General features: G+C 37.2%; 1 protein-coding gene across 10 annotated transcripts in view; it reads right to left on the reverse strand.

Moving 5' to 3' along the window:
* Positions 1 to 16817, reverse strand: part of ZNF182 (zinc finger protein 182) — a 108579-nt gene that overhangs the window by 13611 nt on the left and 78151 nt on the right. The window lies entirely within an intron of this gene.

Here is a 16817-nt window from a genome sequence, read left to right on the forward strand (position 1 = left end):
AGAAGCCAAACTCAAAAGGTTACAAACTATATGATTCCATTTATAGAACCTTATGGGAAAGGTAAAACTATAGGTACCAACAATAAATCAGTGATTGCCAGGGGCTGACTACAAAGAGGAAATAATTGTTCTTTATCTTCATTGTGATGGTACTTACAAAACTATTTGGGTTTGTTAAAACTTGCAGACTGTACACTTGGGTAAATTTTACTGTATATAAATTATACTTTTATTTTTAAAAGTGGAAAAAAAAGTTAAGGGGCTTCCATGTAACGTAGGATAAATGTATCTGTATAAACTCAAATCTCTCCAACATGTCCTCTAAAAAACTATACAGATCAACGTGAAGAGCAAATGAAACCATGTATAACCTACACCTTCAGTATAACTTAAAATAAAAATAGAAAATGCTACAAATTTCAAATTACCTGTAAGTAAAAATAAATATCAAATTTCAGCTAAACTCTTTCAAACTCCTGTCATAGACCTTTCTGGAGTATGAAGCAGGTCTGAAAAATGGTGAAGAGAAGAGAAGAGGGGAGTAGAAGAGGCCCCCCCGGGGAGCTGGTGGAGAATGCAGGGGTGTTGGGCTTCCCCACCTCCATGTTTGCTGATGTGCTCACAGACATAGGGGACTGCTGGTTTGATGGGCTGAGCCCTCTACCATGGGACTTGCCCTTGGGAAGACTGTTGCTGCAAGGGAGAGGCTAGGCCTGCCTATAGTGCCTGAGAGTCTCCTCCTGAGTGCCTCTTTGTTGCTCAGATGTAGGCCTCTCTCTCTAGGTAAGCCAACTTGGCAGGTGAAATCACTGCCCTCAACACTATGTGCGATCTGACACCCAGGGGAGTAAATCTCCCTGGCAACATGGAATATGACTCCCAGGGAGGAATCGAGACCCAGCATCATGGGATGGAGAACATCTTGACCAAAAGGGGGATGTGAAAGGAAATGAAATAAGCTTCAGTGGCAGAGAGATTCCAAAAGGAGCCGAGAGGTCACTCTGGTGGGCACTCTTATGCACAATATAGACAGCCCTTTTTAGGTTCTAATGAATTGGAATAGCTAGCAGTAAATACCTGAAACTATCAAACTACAACCTAGAACCCCTGAATCTTGAAGACGATTGTATAAAAATGTAGCTTATGAGGGGTGACAATGTGATTGGGAGAGCCATGTGGACCACATTCCCCTTTGTCCAGTGTATGGATGGATGAGTAGAAAAATGGGGGTAAAAAAAAAAAAAAGACTGTAACTGTGTAACCAAATAAACCCCCTTTTATAAAGGCCAATCCATTTCTGGTGTTTTGCAAAACAGCAGCATTAGCAAACTGGAACAGTCTATAAAGGTAGAGTTGAGTAGGGCGCCCAAGACTGGATGGCCTGCAAAGCCTAAAATAGTTACTATCTGACTAACAGAAAAAGTTTGCCATCCCCTAGTGTCGAGCTTGGGCTTTGGGACCAGATTGCCTGGGGTTGGAATTCAAGCTCCACTGCCGACCAGCTGACCTTTCGCAGATTACTTACCTCTCCCTGCCTCAGTTTCACTGTCTGCAAAGTAGGAATGACCACAGTGTTACCACCTGGGTTATTGAATGAGTGGGTGAGTTCCCAGCAGTCAGCTGGCCTGGGGTTGGAAATACAAATGTTCTGAGTTGTTTTCCGGTCTGAGCTTGTGGCTTGGATCCTCTGCAGCCTTGCATCCCTGTCATAGACATGGTCACAAATGTGGCACTTGAGACCCGGCCCTGTTGGAGCTGGGGAAGCAACTGTAGATTATCATGGAGTCTTCTCTGCAGTAGGAACCCAGCTGTTCATGAATCCTGAGCTGCTAGGCTGCTGTGCAAATGGGTCCCCTAGGGGGGAGGGTGTTTGGTTCCTAAACTTAAATGAGGTTATGAAGTAGCCTGCCCTAAATGCTCCTTAAAACTAAATCATGAGCAGGGGATATGCACACCCCCTTGGTGGGATTTTTGTAGAGGAGATGTAAGCATCACTTGGACATTGGCCTGGGGGTCATTTGGGCTTACCCTTGACCCCGAGGTTCTGCAATTCCAAAGCCATTCCTCACATACATGTGCAAAGGGAGTTTTGGTAGCTGGTGGCAGGGAGCTGAGTGCTAGGATGAAATGGATCACTTGATGTGTTGCCTTGACTCAGCCTGGTGGTTAAAACCCTGACTCTGAAGAGTGACTTGCATTCATACCTGGGTTCCACCATGTCCCAGCTGTGTGACCTAAGTTGTGTGACTCCACCTTCCCCAATATCCATTTCCCCAGCTGTAAATGGGACTAACAGCAATCCCAACATCAGGGTTGACAGGGGGAAAAGACCACATCACGCATTTAGCCTCTTTACAGATCAACTGTATTATTTACTTGACATTCTTTAAATCAGTGTTTAAACATGTAGCTTCAGTCTAAAGCAATAATGTTGGTGATTATTTTTCCCAATACCCATCATAACTGTACATAACAATGTAAAAATGTTTGTCCCTCCCAATCAAAAATCCAACAGCCTTCCTCACAGGAACAGAAAAGCCCATCATCAAATTCATACTGGAAGGGCAAGGGGTCCCAAATAGCCAAAACCATGTTGTAAAAGAACAAAGTTGGGCTCACTTCTAGACTTCAGAAATTATTACAAAGTTACAATAATCAAAACAATGTGGTACTGGCACAAGGACAGACATATAGATCATTGAAATAGAATCGAGAGTTCAGAAATAAAACCTCACATCTATGGCCAATTGATTTTTGACAAGGGGGCCAAGTCCATTCAATGGGAAAAGACTAGTCTCTTCAACAAATGGTGCTCGAAAAACTGGATATCCACATGCAAAAGAATGAAAGTGGACCCCTGACTCACCCCATATACAAAAAATAACTACAAGTGGATCAAAGACTAAACATAAGAACTAAAACTATAAAACTCTTAGAAGAAAGCATAAGGGAATATCTTCAGGACCTTGTATTAGGCAATGGATTCTTAGACTGTATACCCAAAGCATGAGCAACAAAAGATAAAATAGATAAACTGAATTTCATCAAAATTAAAAAATTTTGTGCATCAAAGGACATTATCAAGAAAGTGAAAAGACAACCTACAGAATGCAAATCATATATCTAATAATATCCAGAATATAAAAATAACTCCTACAACTCCACAACAGAAAGACAACCCAATTAAAAAACGGGCCAAGTACTTGAATACTCATTTCTCCAAAGAGGAGATACAAATGACCAATAAGCACCAATAAGTGCATGAAAATATGTGCAACATCATTAGCCATTAGGGAAATGCAAATTAAAACCATAATGAGATACCATTTAACACCCATTAGGATGGCTATTTTTTAAAAAAAAGGAAAATAAATGTTGGAGAAGATACAGAGAAATAGGAAGTCTTGTACGTTGTTGGTGGGGACATAAAATGATACAATGCTGTGGAAAACAGTTTAGTGGCTCCTCAGAAAGTTAAGTATAGAATTACCGTATGACTCAATAATCCCACTTCTAGGTATATACTCCAAAGAATTGAAAGCAGGGACTTGGACAGATACCTGTATACCAATGTTCCTTGCAGCATTATTCAGAGTAGCTGAAAGGTAGAAGTAACCCAAGTGTCCATCAACCGATGAATGGATAAACAAAATGTGGGATATGCATACAATAGAAAATTATTCAGCCCTATAAAGGAATGGCATTCTGATATATGCTACAACATGGATGAACCTTGAAGACACCATGTTGCATGAAATAACAAAAGGACAAATACTGTATGACCTCACTCATATGAAGTAACTAGAATAAGCATATTCCTAGAGATAGAAAGTAGATTATAGTGAACCAGGCACAAGGGTGGGGGTCAGAATGGGGAGTTAATGCTTAATGGGTACAGAGTTCCTTTTTGAGGTGATGGAAAAGTAAGGTAGGACAATGCTAATGATGTTGCACATATTTTCATGCACTTACTGGTGCTTATTAGTCATTTGTATACACCACTGAATTGTACACTTGTTAAAAATGTTGCATATATGTTACTACAATAAAAATAATTAAAAGAAAAAAAAAAGAGGGGAGTGGAGGCCCTAAGGATGAACTAAAATCATGCTTAGAAAGAAAAAAGTATACCATAAAATATAAAAATACTGAAAAACTGCCCAGATTTATCAGCGCACCAGCTATAGAAAAGTGTCTCAAATGTGTATGGGACACAAAAAAGGCATCACTTCTGAGGGAGAAAAGGGTAAAAAGGGAAGAAGTACCCTTTAGAGACTGGGTGGTAAAGGGAATAAACAAGAGGAGAAATTGAGAGTCATATAAGACAATCCTTTTCCCCACTGCCAAAAGAAAACATCATCCATTAAGGAAACTGCACTTCACATCACTGACGAGAGGTTGCTCTTTAACTAGTAATCATGTAAGTCCCCCAACCCCCAACCCCCAACCCTGTGCTCAAAACAAATAGACAAAAACAGTCTGCATCCCTTCAAAGTTTCTTTAAGAACAACAGAAAATGAGAAAACAGTTCAGATGATTAAAAATTCACACCACAAAACAAAACATAAAGCAGAAGAAAACAGTAATTCAGCATTCCAAACTGGATTAAATATCATCAATCAAGCACTTGGGGATATGAACAAAAGCCCACTTAATCATAAATTCAAAAACTAAGGATAGAAATAGACAAAAAACAGGAAAAAATGAAATGATAGTTGATTGAATTCAGGAAAAAAATTGAAGGAAAAGACAAAATCATCTCAGAAATGATACTAAAATGCAATGTGCCCAAGGAACAATAGATTTGAATGAAAATTTAATAAAGTTATTAAAGAAAGGCAGGAAAACATCCAAAATAATACAAATTGAGATAAGTAAAGAAGACAAAAGGATCAGAGAGAAAGTGGCTAAAATGGAAGACAGGCCAAAAATAGAATATACTAGTATTGGAATCCCTGAATTAAAAACAAAACAAAACAATGGAATAGAACTAATATTTAAAACTATAACCCAAGAAATCATTCCATAAATAAAAGAAGATCTAAATATACACACTGAAAGGGCCCACAGAGTACCTGACCTGCAAAAGTCAACTGACACATATTCTAACAAAACTATAAGACATTAAAAATAAAGAAAAAAATCCTCAGGGCCTCCAGGCAATAAGACCAAATTACTTAAAAGGATAAGGAAATTCAGCTGGCATCAGAGTACACAAGAGCAAAATACAAGGCAAGACAATAGTGGAGTGGCACTTTCAAGAAATCCAAGGGAAAAAAAAGTGTGAACCAAGGATTTTTATATCCAGCCAAGCTGTCCTTCAAGCATCATGGCTATATAAAAACAGTTTTAAATGTTCAAGAACTCTGGAAATGCTGTCATCAAAAGCCCTCTTTGAGGAAGCTACTAGAGAATAAGCTTTATACAACCAAAAGATGACTGAGGAAACTTCATCAAAAAGACTGATCATGAGCATTTAATATATTTAATTGTAGATTCAAGACTTAAATAAAGGTGGGTCAAGTGTGGAAAAATAAGTAGATATTATACATTCTACTGAAGTAGTTGTAAGGCAACTTTAAAAATGTGAGGAGAAGGAAGAGGGAAAGGGGGAAATAGAGAATGAACTCATTGACTGCTGCATAGGCAATATATGGGAATCAAAGAATACCATTAAATACTGCCCAACTAGAGAATAAAAGGTAAATTAAAAAAAAAAACAGGATATTAACGGCATTTTTAAACAGATTAAGGACAAAGAAAACCACTAAAACGAAAATACAAACTTTCCTAAACTTCAAAAGAATTTTTTTAAAAAAGAACAGAAAAACACATAAAGAAGCACAGCAAATATAGCATAATACACATAGTAATTATAATCAAAAACATCATATCAAATAAAACACATAGTAATTATAATATAAAACAGCATTTCAGAATTCCAACCAAACATATCAGTCAAATAAATAAATGTGATTAGGATTAACAAGCCTATTAAAAGAAAAAGGTTTTCAGATTGGGTCACAAAGCAAGACCCAGATATGTTGTATACAAGAGACACACCTAAAACGAAGTGATTAAAAAAGGCTAAAAGTACAGAGCTAGGCAAAGGCACACCAGAAATAAATTAAAAAACTAATCATACATCATAAATTCAAAAACTAAGAGACAAATGAAAACAATGAGAAAGCAGGGTTTGCTATCATGAAATCAGAATTCAAACCAAAAAGCAAGAACATATTAAACATGGCAAAGGAAGGCATTTTTAATGTGAAAATCCGCAATCCACAAGAAATATATGGTATAAATATCTATGCAACAAATAATAAGCAAGCATCTACATAAAGCATAAAATACAAGAGATGCAACGAGAAACAGAGAGAAACATACTAAAAATAGAAGATACCACTCTAGTACAAGTCAGATCAAATAGGCAAAAATTAAGAATACAGATGACCTAAACAACAGAATCAAGGAGATAGATCTCATGACTATCAAAGTACATCTCAATCATAGGAAATACACCTTTTTCTCAAGCTCATATGGAACATTCATAAAAACTGATCATATATTAAGTCACAAATCAGTAAGTTATATAAAGTAGAACTATTGCAAACATTCTGTTAACAATGTAATAACTAAAAGTGAAAAACAAAAAATCTTCTACTTGAAATTAAAAAAAAAAAAACTTTTATTAAACAACTGTTAAGGGAAGAGGAAATACAAACCAAAATCACAGAATTTCTTAAAAATGATAACAAAAACACTACATATCTATGGGATACATTAAAGCAGTAAACAGAAAAATTCAAAACCTAAAACACTGATATAAAGATGAAAAAATGAAAATAAATCAATTAAATTCCCTACTCAAAAACCTAGGAAAATAGCTTGACAATAGAGCAAAATTTTAAGCTCAATAAAGGAAAAAATAGAATGCCCAATGCCTGAGGACAGGCAGGTGTGAGGAGGACACTGCCTCCCACAGCCTGGTTGAGAAGTCTCCAAGCTCTTGCTCTCCTCGTCTTGACAGGCACACGTTTAAGTGCAGGAATATTTTTAAATAAGGTTTCGCAGTAAACTAGTCTTCCCCTAGGCTTTTTTGAAGCTTACTGACCCTGTGGCCCATGACTGCAGGCCAGCCATATGTTTACACTTCCACAAGGCTGCTGCTTTTCTTTGCACCTCAGAGCATCAGTGCAGATAATCAAACTAGATGTGGGCAGGGAACACCATTGCTTACCTACCCCCACCAGGGCAAGGTTTCCTGAAACTTGGTTAATCCTTTATAGAAATGTGAAGACTGGATTTATTTAAAAAAATAATAAAAATTAAAAAAACAAAAAAATAAAAAAACAAAAAAACCACAGGAAACAACTTACACACCTGAATATAGGTCTTGATGTGAATGAAGTTGCTGTGGTCCTCCCCTGCTCTGTTTTCTTTTGTAGATGTTTGAGATGGTACTCTATTCTAATAAAAAGTTTTGTAGCAGGACCAGAAACTACTTACCTGATACCTCCCACCCTACCCCACCCCCCATCTGACTCTGCTGAGTAGAAAGTTGGAAACCTGCTGTCAAAGACCTGTTTGTCAGACTCCCTGAAGCGTGAGTCTACAAGCCCTGAAATGCGGGACCCTTCCCCCTAGCTGCCACAGCCAGCCTCAGAAAGGCACCCATGTTTGCAGGGCAGTGGGCAGATCCCGGTGTCCAGGGGTCAAGGATAAGGCTAAAAAGTTTTCACCTCGACTGTGTTGGCAGGAGGAGTAAGTAGCTTCCTCTGTCTCCCCAAAGGGAGCCAATTCTCACTCACTGTTCACCTTCAATCTGGGGTGCTGAGCTCTGGAACAGTCACTTGGGATCTCCCACACCCCACCCTACTCCGCGCTTGCCTGATCAGTGGTCAGCAAATCTGAGGAGTGTGTAATATGAGATGAAATGTCTTGGTTGTACCTGTTTGTGGTTTAGCTTTGTATTTAAAATGAACAAAAACAAAGGAAATAAACTTGAAAATTATTTGCCATCATAAAAACAAAAGAAAAAATTAAAATATTTATTGCACCCACACAAAAAAATCAAGGGACATACTATATACAAAAATTAACTCAAAATGGATCAACAACCTAAATATAAGAGCTAAAACCATAAGCCTCTTGGATGAAAACATGGGAGTAAATATTTATGACCCTGGATTGCGCGATGGCTTCCTAGATATGATACCCAAAGTACAAGCAACAAAAGAAAAAATAGATAACTTAGACTTCATTAAAATTATAAAAATTAAATATAAAAATTAAAAACTTGTGCATTAAAGGACATTATTAAGAAAGCAAAAAGACAACCTACAGAATGGGAGAAAAAAGTTGCAAATAATATATCTGATAAGGGTTTAATATCCAGAATATATAAAGAACTTCTACAATTCAACAACAAAAAGACAACCCAATGTTAAAAAGGGCAAAGTACTTAAAATAATCATTTCTCCAAAGATATACAAATGCCCGTAAGCACATGAAAAGATGCTCAATATCATCAGGTATTAGGGAAATGCAAATCAAAACCACAGTGAGATACCGCTTCACACTCACTAGGATGGGTATTACCAAAAAAATAAAAAACAGAAAATAGCAAGTTTTGGAGAGAATATAGAGAAAGTGGGACCCTTGTACATTGCTGGTGTGAATGTAAAATGGTGTACCAGCAGTGGAAAGCTGTTTGGCAGTTCCTCAAAAAGTTAAACAGAATTACTATATGACCCAGTACCCTATGACCCAGAAATTCCATTCCTAAGTATATACTCAGAAGAATTGAAAACAAGGACTCAAACAAATACATGTATACCAATGTTCACAGCAGCATATTCACAATAGCCAAAAGGTAGAAACAACCCAAGTGTCCATCAACAGATGAATGGATAAGCAAAATGTGGTAAATCCATACAATGGAACATTAGTCAGCCATGAAAAGGAATGAAGTTCTGATACATGCTACAACATGGTGAAAACATGAAATCAAAGGAAAAAAGGACATAGTATCTGATAGAAAAATAGGCAAAAAAACTAAAAAGACAAGTCACACAAAAATATGAAAATGGCTCTTAAACATATGAAAAGATGTTCAACTTCACTCATAGTAAGAGAAATGCCTATTAAACTACACAGATACAGATCAGATTGGAAAAAATTTAAAACACTGACATACTCTGTTGGTGCAGATATGGAGAAACAGGCACTATCATAAGTTACTGGTGGGAATGCAAAAGAGTACAACCCCCACAGAAGGGAATTTTGCAATATCTAACAAAACAACATTGTATTTACCATTTGACACCAGCAATGTCACTTTTAGGAATTTACACAGCAGATACACCTGCACAAAAAGGAAACAACATATGCAATAAAGTATTTCATTGCAGTGTTATTCTTAATTGCCAAATACTGGAAACAAACTAAAGTCTGACATAAAAATAAAGTGACTGAATAAATGGTACCTCAGCAATGGAATACTACACAACTACACAAAAAGAATGAGGAAAATATCTATAAACATACATGGAGCAATTTCCAGAGGATATACTGTTAAAGGAAAAGCAAAGTGCAAAAGAGTACACTACCTTCTGTGTAATAAAAAAGAGAAAACAGAAAAATATATTCATCTATCTGCTTATTTTTAAAAAGAAACATCATAAGCATAAATCAAAAACTAACAAGGTTGGTTATCTCCAGAGTGGAGTGAGAATGGAGTAGCAGATACAAGAGAGATGTGACAACTCTGAGAATATCTTCTTGTATAGTTTTGTCTGCTCAAATCATATTAACATTTTACGTATAAAATTAAGAATAAAATTAAATCAATAAAGATAGAAAAAGAAAAGTAAACAACTTGACTTTTGGGAAGATAGCAGAATAGGAGAGGCAGAGCAATATTTTCCTCCAGGAAAGGGACTAGAGGAAGGGCAGAAGGCACCCAGAACAGCAGGTTCAGGGTGTAATCGGCTGGAGAGGAAACTCTACAACACATAGTGGGGATTTGGATGAAGAAGCAGATGAGATTGCACCATAAAGACAGGATAAGTGTGTTAGACCAGGACCACCACTGGGGACTGGCAGCTGGAGCAGGATGCCAAGTGTGGGAGGGAACAGCTTTCCATGTCCCATGCACCCATTACAGCAGGTGACTAGGGAGATAACCCTTCACAGTCCTGTGGCTGGGAGCTCCTGTGAGGGAACTTGGGACTCAGTGGACTTGTAGTGACCGCATTTACTCTTCTTCCACAGAAGCCCAAGGTGTGCATGGGCAAAAGGCAGACAGAGGTGAGAATGATACATTCAGGTGCCAGGAGCCCTTCCCCAACCCCAAAGGCTCCCAAGCATGTGAGATACAGGAATTGAAACAAATAATTAACAATCAAACAGATCTCCTAAATCAATTAAAAATCAAATCAGTGAGCTGAGGAAAGATATATTTAGATGCTAGGGTGTTGGAATGGCTGGAAGGAGGTAAATGACATGGTGGAACTGTAACCTATAACATCCTTTGAAATTTGCTCTATAGCTATTTGTTGAATTGTGCTTTGAAAGTCTTCACCTTTCTGTATATTCCCTGTATTGCATAATAAGGAAAGAACTGAAACTATGGAACTGTAACCCATGACAATTTTTGAAATTATCTATATAACTGCTTGTTGAGCTGAACATCGAAAGCTAACACCTTTCTATGTGCATGTTATATTTTTCAATAATGGAAATAGCTGAAGTTGTGGAACTGTGACCCATGATATTCTTTGAAATTTGATCTCTAACTACTTGTTAATCATACTTTGAAAGTTCTCACTGTTATGTATACATGTTAAAGTTTACAATAAAAAAATGCATTAAAAAAAGAAGAAAAAAGTACACGGAGGCCCAAGTAGATATGGACAAGCCAAACAAACAAATTAAAAAGCTGGAGAAGACACAGAATCTGGAGCAATTAATCAAAGAAGTACACACAAATTTCCAAAACAACTTCAATGGGTTGACTAAAGACATAAAGAAAATCAAGAAGACTCTAAAAGAGCATAAGGAAGAATTTCAAAGAGTAAATTAAGAAATAGCAGATCTTATGGAAATAAAGTGTACTGTAGATTAAACTAAAAATATACTAGAGACACACAACAGCAGATTTGAAGAGGCAGAAGAAAGAATAAGTGAATTAGAGGACAGTACAATTGAATATAAATGCACAAAAGAACTAACGGTGAAAAAATAAAAAAATCTGAAATGATCTCAGGGAAATGAAGGACAACATGAAATGTGCAAATATAAGAATCACTGGTGTCACAGAAGAAGAAGAGAAGAGTAAAGGGCTAGGAAGAGTATTTGAGGACATAGTTGGGGAAAACTTCCCAACCCTTCTATACAACATAAATATGCAAGTCAAAGAAGCACAATGGCATCTAAATAGATTACTCCAAATAGACCCACTCTGAGACATATACTAATCAGACTGTCAAATGCTAAAAAGGAGAAAGTCCTGAAAGCAGCAAGAGAGAAACAATTCACCACATACAAGAGAAACAACATAAGACTAAGTACTGACTACTCAGCGGACACCATGGAGGTGAGAGGCAGTGGTACGACATACTTAAGATTCTAAAAAGGAAAAATTGCCAGCCAAGAATTCCTTCTCCAGCAAAGCTCTCCTTCAAAATTGAGAGAGTATATACCCAGATTTAAAAGCAGTGACACAAAAAGACATCTGTACACAGATGTTCATAGCAGCAGTGTTCATAATTGCCAAGAGATGGAAACAATCCAAGTGTCCTTCAACAGATGAGTGGATAAACAAAATGTGGTATATACATACAATGGAATACTGTGCAGCAGTAAGAAGGAACAAGGTCCTGAAACAAATGACAACATGGATAAACCCTGAAGATATAATGCCGAGTGAAATAATTCAGACGCAAAAGGGGACATATTGTATGTTACAACTTTTATAAACTCCCTAAACAAGGTAAAATCAATGTCTTATAATGTAGAATATTGGGGACCTAGTAATAGACAAAAGCTAGTGAGTGGGAATGATAATCTAATATGTTAAAATATGTTAATGATGGTGAATTCAGAGGCAAGGGAATGTATGGGGTGATGATTGTTTGTTAATAGGATTTTAAGTATGAGAGCTGTATTGAAGGCGAATAGGATAGAAAGGGGTTGTTTAAAGGTATAAATTCCACAGATCAGCACTAGAAATATAGATAGGTGCTTACACAATATACTTCTAAGGTATAACACTGGTACAGAGAGTTGACAACAGAATAGTATATGGGAAAAAACCCACCTATAGTATACTAGGGACCATAATTAATGGGAATACTATACTAATATGACACAAATACTAAGGGCAAATGATTAAGGGCTGAAAAGAGCTATGAGGTATTTTGGGTCATGAAAATTCTTTAAAATGGAGAGTGATGAGGATTGTACAATTAAGTGAAGACAATGTGAAATATGGATGGATTACTGTGGACATAACTTTTGCTATGTGAATTTAGGAACCCCCTATTTTATAAGTCAAACCCTCAATCGTGAGGCTTGCTCTGGTGAAACTTATGGTTGTAAAGGGGAGGCTAAGCCCACCAATAATTACGTCTAGGAGTCACCTCCAGAGAACCTATTTTGTTGCTCAAATGTGGACTTTCTCTAAGACTAACTCTGCAAATAAATTCATCACTACCCACCCACCAACATGGGACAGAACCCTCCAGTTAAGTGAGTCTCGCTGGCAATGTGGGACACAGATTCTGACAGTGAGCCTGGCCCTGGTGTTGGGGGATTGGGGGTGCCTTTTTGGCCAAAAGGTGGAAAAGAAAGCCAACAAAATAAGGTTTCAGTGGTAAGAGAATTCAAATAGAGTCAAAAGGCTGTCCTGGAGGTTACTCCTATGAAAGCTTCACCTAGATATGCCAAATGACCACAGTATGATAAGCCCAAGACAACAGTAGTCCCAAATACCCTAAAAATACCCAGATCTCTATCTGAGACTCCATAAAAGTTTCACTCACTAAGCTTATTCTTCAGAAACTTAAATCCTTCAGAGAATTCCTATTACAGTAGGTCCCAAAACCCAGAGGCAATAGCGTCTTCAAGAACATCAACCAGATATGTCCCCTTTTTGCATAAAGTTGACACCCATTTTCAACATGAACAAGTTAGGGGGGTAACTGCCTAGACATTCCTGAAGTTCGGGAAACTGATTAAACTAGAGGGAGGGGTAGCAACAGACAAGATGGAATTAAACAAAGGATTATGAATACTGAATCTCTATAAAATTTTCTCTTTCTTAGTTGCTAGGGTATTAGAATAGCTAGAAGGAAAGAATTGAAATGGTCACACTGTAACCCATAGCATCCTTTGAAATATACTCTATAACTACTTGTTAAATTGTAATTTGAAAGTTATCACCTTTTTATATATATGTTATATTTCACATTAAGGAAATAACTAGAACTATGGTGCTGTAACTCAACATTTTTGGAAATTTCCTATATAACTACTTGTTAAATCATACTTTGAAAGATATTACTTTTTGCCTATATGTTACATTTCTTAATAAGGAAATAACTGAAACTGTAGAACTATAACCCATAACATTCTTTGAAATTTGCTCTCAAACTACTTGTTAAATTGCACTTAGAAAGTTATCACTTCTATGTATACATGTTATATTTTACTATCGCAGGATAATATCTCTACTGAGGAATCTGATAAAGAGGATGCTGACTCCTTCTCTCTATGCTGTGCTCATATACCACCTGATGTTTTCTGTTCTGATAGTGAAGAACCTTCTGATATAGAAGCATATTTAACAGAACTTTTACCTAAAAACACTCAAGAACAATTTCCAAATGATAAAAAGTGGAAAGACCTTACTATAATAACTGGGATAGAGGATTCATATCTGTGCCAGTTTGAATGTATTATGTCCCCCCAAACGCCATTATCTTTGATGTAATCTTGTATGGGCAGATGTTATCAGTGTTGATTAGATTGTAATTCTTTGAGCGTTTTTGTGGAGATGCACCCCACCCAGCTGTGGGTGATGACTCTGATTGGATAATTTCCATGGAGGTGTTGGCCCACCCATTCAGAGTGGGTCTGAATTAAATTACTGGAGCACTATATAAGATCAGACAGAAGGAGCAAGCTGCTACAGCCAAGAGGGACACTGAAGAACACCCAGAAGCTGAGAGAGGAACTGCAGTTTGATGACAGCCGTTGGAAGCAGACTCTTGCTCCAGAGAAGCTGAGAGAGGACAAATATCCCGAGTGCAACTAAGAGTGACATTTTTGAGGAACTGCAGCCTAGAGAGGAACACCCTGGGAGAAAGCCATTTTGAAACCAGAACTTTGGAGCAGACACCAGCCACATGCCTTCCCAGCTAACAGAGGTTTTCCAGACACCACTGGCCATCCTCCAGTGAAGGTACCCGATTGCTGATGTGTTACCTTGGACAATTAATGGCCTTAAGACTGTAACTGTGTAACCAAATAAACCCCCTTTATAAAAGTCGATCCATCTCTGGTGTTTTGCATTCCGGCAGCATTAGCAAACTAGAACAATATCCTTCAAGTCCCATATTAGAAGACTATACTGAAGGAGAAGATAAACAGTTTAAAAAGCTGTGGACATTTTCAAGAAAGCAGAAAGGCCCTCTCAACCTTCTTAGATATAGATAACATGTAATCATCTGGTCCTCTGTGGAAACAGGATAGGGCCGCAGCTATTACTTTAATCGTAGATAAGTCATAAGTAATGTAGCAAGGATGAATACAGTCCGAATCAAATGTGTTTATCAACATGATGCAATGGCTAAACTAATCATAGAATATAATAAGAAAACTATATTAAAAAGTTAGAAACAAGTAACAGTAATCTCTTTTCTAATTTTTAGACTTTATATAAGTAAAAGTATATTATATTACTCTTACAGAAGTCATAGCTTAATTAGTAAAAATATTATCAGTAGAGTTTCACAGGCATTCAAGACTAAGTCCCTAATAATGTTGTGGATACCCTCCTTTGATCATTAATCACTTAGGGAACAAGAAGCTTCATGTACCACTAATGGTTCAAATGTAAAACAAGAAAATGATTTGATTGAATGTAAATCAAAAGTGCTATAAATTCTCTGTAACTGAGACAAGGGGGAGCTCTCTGATCTCATGTCCAGCTATGTCTGGAGGAATGGGGGCTCCCAGGCTGGTAACGTATCAATTAATTTTTACATTGTAACCTTGTTCTTTTTACCTTAACCGCTCCTTTAGTAAAAATGTGTTGAAGTTGAATTCTTGTCTTGAGTGCTCTTTACTTTTAAACTATTGTCTGTCCCTATACTCTTAATTGAGTGGGAGGTTACCTGATAAAGCCCAAACCAACTGAATCACGACCTGATACGGCTCAGACCTTTTCTAACAGAGATCATAGGTTTGAGGTGTAAAGAGATGAACCTGTGATACTACAATAAAAAATATAATTAAAAAAAATACTACAAGATCAACATCCTTGGGACCTCCCAGTGATTGCCTGCCCTATGGATCTGGGACCTGTCAACCCATAATCACATGAGCCAATTCCTTAAAATAAATCCCTTGATATGTATATACCTCTTGATGTAGTAAAAAAAAAAATTGAGGAAGAGTGAAAATTTTCACAGACAAACAAATGCTGAGAGAATTTGTTAACAAGAGACCGGCCCTGCAAGAAATACTAAAGGCAGCTCTACCGCCTGAGAAAAAAAGTAGAGAGAGATCTGGAGAAGGGCACAGAACTGAAGAATATTAGTTAGGGTAACTTAAAGGAAAAAAAGACGGGGGAGAGAATAGATCTCATAAATAAAAACCAAAGGATAAGATGGCTTGTTCAAGAACTGCCTTCACAGTACTAACTTTGAATGTGAATGGATTTATCTCCCCAATTAAAAGATACAGACTAGTGGAATGGATTAAAAAGTATGACCCATCAATACGCTATTTAAAAGAGACTCATCTTACACCCTGTGACACAGAGATTGAAAGTGAAAGGATGGAAAAAATATTCCATGCAAGCCGCAACCAAAAGAAAGCAGGGGTAGCTATACTAATATCAGACAAAATAGACTTTAAATGCAAAGATGTCATAAGAGACAAAGAAGAACACTATATATTAAGAAAAGGGACAATTCACCAAGAAGAAATAACAATCATAAATGTTTATGCACCCAATCAAGAGCTCCAAAGTACATGAGACAAACATTGGCTAATCTGAAGAGAGCAATAGACATGTCTACAATAATAGTGAGAGACGTCAATACATCACTCTCTTCTATAGACAAAACAACCAGACAGAGGGCCAATGATGAAACTGAGAACCTAAACAATGTGATAAATGAATTAGACTTAACAGACATACAGTGATCGTTACATCCCAAAGTACTGGGATATAATCCTTCTCTAGTGCTCATGAAATGCTCTCCAGGACAGATCATATGCTGGGGCACAAAACAAGACTTAAACAACTTTTAAAAGACTGAAACTATTCAAAGCACATTCTCTGACCATAATGGAATACAAATAGAAATCAATAACCACCAAAGAACCAGATCTTTCACAAATATATGGAGCTTAAACAACACACTCCTAAACAACCAGTGGGTCAAAGAAGAAATTAGAAGAGAAATAGGTAAATATCTAGAGATGGATGAAAACGAGAACGCAACATATCAAAACCTATGGGATGCGCTCAGTCTCCACGTACGTCCCTCAGGGCGCATCCCAAAACCCAAAAACCGGAG

This window comes from Choloepus didactylus, chromosome X, assembly GCF_015220235.1.
Source record: "Choloepus didactylus isolate mChoDid1 chromosome X, mChoDid1.pri, whole genome shotgun sequence".
Taxonomy (NCBI): domain Eukaryota; kingdom Metazoa; phylum Chordata; class Mammalia; order Pilosa; family Megalonychidae; genus Choloepus; species Choloepus didactylus.